This window comes from Pseudoliparis swirei, chromosome 19, assembly GCF_029220125.1.
Source record: "Pseudoliparis swirei isolate HS2019 ecotype Mariana Trench chromosome 19, NWPU_hadal_v1, whole genome shotgun sequence".
Classification (NCBI taxonomy): domain Eukaryota; kingdom Metazoa; phylum Chordata; class Actinopteri; order Perciformes; family Liparidae; genus Pseudoliparis; species Pseudoliparis swirei.
In genome coordinates this window covers 13,643,535-13,649,354 of record NC_079406.1, presented here as the reverse complement: position 1 = coordinate 13,649,354, position 5,820 = coordinate 13,643,535, and the positions used below count along the sequence as shown (strand labels likewise).

General features: G+C 43.4%; 1 long non-coding RNA gene across 1 annotated transcript; it reads right to left on the bottom strand.

Annotated features, from left to right (window-relative positions):
- Positions 1–2,154: 2,154 nt before the first annotated feature.
- LOC130209659 (uncharacterized) lies at positions 2,155–4,731 on the bottom strand. Its single transcript, XR_008834662.1, has 2 exons — positions 4,227–4,731; positions 2,155–3,434 (listed from the first exon to the last, which is right to left on the bottom strand). It is a non-coding gene; the product is annotated as an uncharacterized LOC130209659 (long non-coding RNA).
- Between the last annotated feature and the right edge of the window lie 1,089 nt (positions 4,732–5,820).

The following is a 5,820-nucleotide window of genomic DNA, read 5'->3' as shown; positions in this document are numbered from 1 at the left end:
CCAACGCGCATGACCTACAACCACCTTGGCATCCCCTCCTGCTACTGTGTCCAGCCAGAACATCAGATGTTGCCGTTCTATCACGCAGCAGGACTGGTTCCATGGCTGCCATCTTTACAGCCATACTACTTCCAGCCCTCCCCGAGCCTACTGACTGGATATATGTGACTAATTCCAGAGACAATGTAAAATCTGGTGACAGACTGTCGTGGGAAAAGGATGGGCTGGTTCCCTGATCTATTGTCATGGACAAGATACGGGTCGTTTTACAGAACTGGCCAGTTACCAGATATGGACTGTTGACCATCGTCGAACTTTGACCTCTGACCTTTGAGTCCAACCTCACAGAAGATCATCCGAGTCATGTGGAGAGAAGAAATGGAGAAGGTGGATTCTGTTAATGTCGAGACGACATTTATTGTGTAGGGGAGAGTGTAACAAGTGTAAATGCTATTGTTGATGATCTGTTGTTATTTTGAATGGTGATTTGTCCATGTATTATTGTATCTATTTGTGTTGAGGGTTGATTGGAAATTGCTTTGTCTGTCATCTGCTGAGTAGCCTGATCAGATATCTGGGGTCGATTGCTTTTGGCTGCGCCTGGATACTCAGTGGGATTTCGCGGTGTTTTCCTCATTCTAGTAAAGCAGCTTGCTGTGGAAACACCACAATATCACTCATGTGATTATTTCTCCCCTTATTCAGGGGCGTAACAGATGCAGGAAGCAGGGTCAAGGGGTCAGGACCAGCTTCAGACACAGCCAGGTCAAAACGGACCCGATGAGGCGAGAAGGCACAGACTCCGGGGAAGAAGTAGAGTTAGTAATGTGCGATGGAGAGATGTAAAGATAGATAGATAGATAGATATGTACTTTATTAATCCCCAAGGGGAAATTTGTCGTAACAGTAGCAGCACCAATAAACTAAACACACAAGAATAAAAAAATTATAAAATATAAAAAACAGGGATGAAAGATAAAGATGTATACAAGAAGTATACAAAGTAAAATATAAACTAAAATATATATGTATATATACAACATATATGCATACACAATACACAATACAATACTAATGACAAATTAAATTAAATTTAAAAATATTAAATATAGACAGTGTGCAAAATGCAAAGTGTGTATGTGTGTAGTGTAAATGAAAATGAAGTGTGTGTGTATGTGTGTAGTGTAAGTAAATGAAATGTGTGAAGTGCAGATCAACATAGTGTGGATATGAAGTTATTATTGCAGTTATTGCGATCTGGCAAGAGGTGATCTGTTGTAGAGCCTCATAGCCGTCGGCAGGAATGTTCTCCTGTATCTGTCCTTGTGGCAGCGGAGCGTGAGGAGACGTCTGGAGAAAGGAGAGAGAGAAGAGGAGAAAGCAGGGTATCCTAAAGCGTCCTCCAGCAGCTTATAAGCCTATAGCAGCATATCTAGGGGCTGGACGAGGTGAACCTGATTCAGCCTAATGATAGACACTATCTAAGAAGAAGCCCTGTATTTAGTGAGCACAGCTCTCTAGTGGGGCAATATGGTACTACAAGCTCCTTAAGATATGATGGAGCATCACCAGTCAAGGCTTTGTAGGTAAGGAGAAGCATTTTAAATGTGATTCTTGATTTTACAGGGAGCCAGTGCAGAGCAGCTAGTGCAGGAGTGATGTGATCTCTTTTCTTAGTTTTAGTGAGAACACGAGCTGCAGCATTCTGGATCAACTGAGATATTTAAGCGACTTATTAGAGCAGCCTGATGATGACGAATTGCAATAATCTAACGTAGAAGTAACACGTTTTTTGGCTTTGCTTTGAGACAAGATGTGCCTGATTTTTTAAATGTTACATATATGAAAAAATGCAGCCCTTGAGATTTTGTCTAGTATTAGTTGATGCTGCAGTTTAAAAATCCTGTTGTGTTGGGTTGAAATCTACTGGCTGTATTAGATTTCACTCACATTATGTCCTCATCTTTGAATGTAACTTTCAGTTTAGTTTACCTCCTGCATAAATAAGACATTTGTGTTTCATGATAGTTACAGAGTTCATTTTGTACCAGAAGTATTTGTAGTCGGAGTGAAACCCATTATTTGTTCTCCTTATTAACTTCTGCAGCGGAGCACTCTTTCAATGGACAACACACTTATTTCTATTTTCACATATTCTTTCTTTCAATCATTTTATTTTAAGTTTTTACAAGTTACACCAGTCAAAAACAACAACGAATAAATAACAATTACATAACAACCAACTATACGAACAATCAGACAATTTCACATATTCTTTTAACCCTCCCGTTGTCCTCGGGTCAATCTGACCCTCGTAACTGTATATACACGTACATATGTGAATTACAAGCCTCTACCCCTGTCCTCTGGGTCAAAAAGACCCAGGTCTGGGTCAGAGTGACCCAGGTCTGGGTCAGAGTGACCCCGGCGTCTCTCGCGCTCCAGCCGGCGTGTGTCCGTGCTCTGCGGGGTCAGAAAGACCCGACTCGTATCCGTACTCTGGGTCAAAAAGACCCGAGTTGAATCCCACGCGCCTACGTTCTTTGGGTCAGAGCGATGCGAGAGGTCCACCCCGACTGGATGCCCGGCAAACGCAACAAGAGGAGGGTGTTTCTCGAGCTGCTGGGAAAGGCGCTCGCCGCTCCGTTCATGGAGAGACGGGAGCGTCTGCCGCGCACGGAGGCGTCCGCCGCCTTTGTCGCCAAAGCTGCCCGGGTGGCCTCCTCCTCCTCCTCCTCCTCCTTCTCCTCCGAGGCAGCCGCCGCCGCCGCCGTGCCGCGCGGGGGGGGGGGGGGGGCAGTAAGCGAAAGAGGTGTCAGATCTGCCCCTCGAAGAAGGACTCTAAAACATACACCGTGTGCAACGGGTGCAACAAGTACATCTGCAAGGGCTGCGCGCTGGCATACTGCTCGACGTGTGCCGATGCTTAGGGTCCCCTCTATCGCCTCTGCCGTTGTCCTCGGGACTAAAACGTGTGGTTGTGTGTGCGCAAGGCTCCAGTTTGACCGCAGGGTGTATGATTTCTGAGTAAAGGCAACACGAGGGTTAAAGGGGCAGGAGGAGAAAATAAGAACCCGTGCACGTTTTTTGAGATTCGTCATCCACCGGAGATGTGGATCAACGTGAAGTTCGGCCAACTCCACTCGAGTCCCGCCAGCTCAACCCGGACACAAGGCTACAGTATGTTGACGGGAATCGTACATACTGATGGCCCTAGGGGGCCACTGCCTCTTAAGGATACTCCAGAGGTACCAGTCCTGTATTCCTGCGAGTTCTAGGGTACGCATCCAACACAGACACTCCGGAGACCATCAGGTCCAGTCCCGGCCGCTCCTGCACCGTCAGGACACTCTTCAGTATCTGGCCGACCTCATTGCCGATGGAGGTCACCCAGAGAGCTGTCCCCTGCAGTGGCCGGCCAGCTTCTTTGTGGTCTGTGATGTGACGGCAGTGATCTTTAAGATTACACTTCTTTTGACACATTATCTACATCGGGAAGGGAAAGTAGATCTATGACACATTCTAAATGTAGAATCCAAGGGGATGAAGGAGGAGCAGGGCTGCTGATCCTTGACTTCAGTCCACTTATTTGACAGCTACACTTTGCAGAGAAACAACCACGCATTACTTTTATTAAACATAAAGCATTTTAAAGAGTGAACAATGATACCCAACAATACATAGGACGTGTTAAATTGCTTTCAACTGTACAGCATGCGACATTTAAATACAGCTCACATGTTTATGAATCAGAATCAATAATCCAACCGGATCCAATATTATATCAAACTTTGAAATGAGGCAGTCTGCGTGATACATACTTATTTTATAGTTATTGTATTGCTAATACGTCTGAACCAGTAAAGACACTCAGGTTCAGACTCACGAAGTGGAGAGCTAAAAAGTAAAGTGTACAAGATAATACAAGCTAGCTAAATTGTATTAGCTCTTAAACTTTACTGAAGCATAATTTATCTAGTCTGTAAATTGTTCACTTCATATATTTGTTTCATACAGTAAAGACAATCAGGATTAAACAACTATATGAAGTGAAGAATTCACAGAATAGAGAAAATATGCTTAAGTAAAGTTTAAGAGCTAATGCAATCTAGCTAGCTTGTAATATCTTTTAAACCGTACTTTAGCGAGCTACTTGGTGCGTGTTTAACTTGGACTCTAGGTGAAAACACACGTACAACTAGCTAATAAGCAGTTTGAGTTCTTACCCTATTGTTCACTGGGTGCTTGTTGAGTTGCTTTTCGTCCAGAGAAAACTCCGTGTTCACTGGTGAGGCGGTTGAGTGAGTGAGACTCTCTGAACGGAACATCCGTGTTCTAGGAGGAACTCCGAACCTTCCATTTGACCACGCCCCTTGCTGTGACGTCGCCCCTTGCTGTGACGTCGCCCCTTGCTGTGACGTCGCCCCTTGCTGTGACGTCGCCCCTTGCTGTGACGTCACCTGACCGGGTCACGTAATTTGAATGAGATATGTTTATTATTATCACCTGTTATTCAACTGGTAAATGTTTGTAATATTTTATCATGCATGTATTGTAACATTCATGTCAATCACAACCACAGCGCTGTGTATACATTTTTTTTAATGTAAAAAAATACACCTTCAGTGTCAGAAATATGTCCAGAAAACATGAATGAGTACATCGTTCCTCCTGTCGGCAAACTTAAAATTAAACAGCAAGCATCTGTACACTAACATATTTCCAGATATAGTCAAGATATTTTATATTTTCATTTCATCTCCACATTGGACTCGTCCAATGCATTATAATGAATACAACATGTAGCGACCCTGGGCCAGGAGCGCTACGAGACATTGTCTCGCTTATTGCCGTTTATTCGGGGACAGTAGAGGCGACTGTGGGCCGTAGCCTCCGCTAAACAGGGAACACCGTTAGACATTATACAAAACAGAACGAGGGTTCGGCTGTAGCCTACTTGAAACATACTATTGAGAACATATTCGCTGACGTGCACGTGATGAACACAGTTTTTGGTTTTTTTCATCGCAGACTTTTTTTTGCCTTAGGCGCTCGGGATTTGTCATAGGCGTTCGGGAAAACGGCTTAGGCGCGCGCCCAAATTTTCTCTGGTGGTGTAGTTGAAATGCCTTTATCATCAATTGTTTTACACCCAAAGATATGAGTTTAAATTTTATGAATATAATATATATATATATATCTATATATATATATATATACGTAGGCTATATATATATCTTTTTTACTGGGCTACAGAGTTCTTCCACGAGACACATGTTTGCACAAAACAGGCTCCAAAGACCTTTTGTTATGTTTATATTTTAACAGGCGACTCTTTTCCTCAACAGACTCTACAACGTCTAATGCGATATGTTTGGACCAGAGACTGTCCACGTGAAGTTTGACATTTAATTGAAGAATTAAACAAATGCTGCATTGACGAGGACAGCAATATGTGGCTTCAACACCTGTCTTAAACACCTGCAACAAAAATGCTAGATATGCACTGGAGTCCTCCGCACACTCTAACGAAACCCCAGTGGTTAGCTAGCTACCTTGATGTAGTGAATATGGAACTTTTAGCCAGAATACATGGTGCTAAAGAAAGAAGTATCCTGGTCCGTCCACGGCTTAAAGCAAAATTCAACAATAGTTATAATTGTAACATACTATAATATATTCCCTTTTATAATATCTGAAGATGTATGAGGGGGGTGGGGGGTGAGCGGCGCCAACAGTGGGAGGGGGGTAAATTAACAGTATTTATATGTGTGTGTCGTGAATGTGATGTCATAATTCACCCTTGTTCCTGGTGTAGTT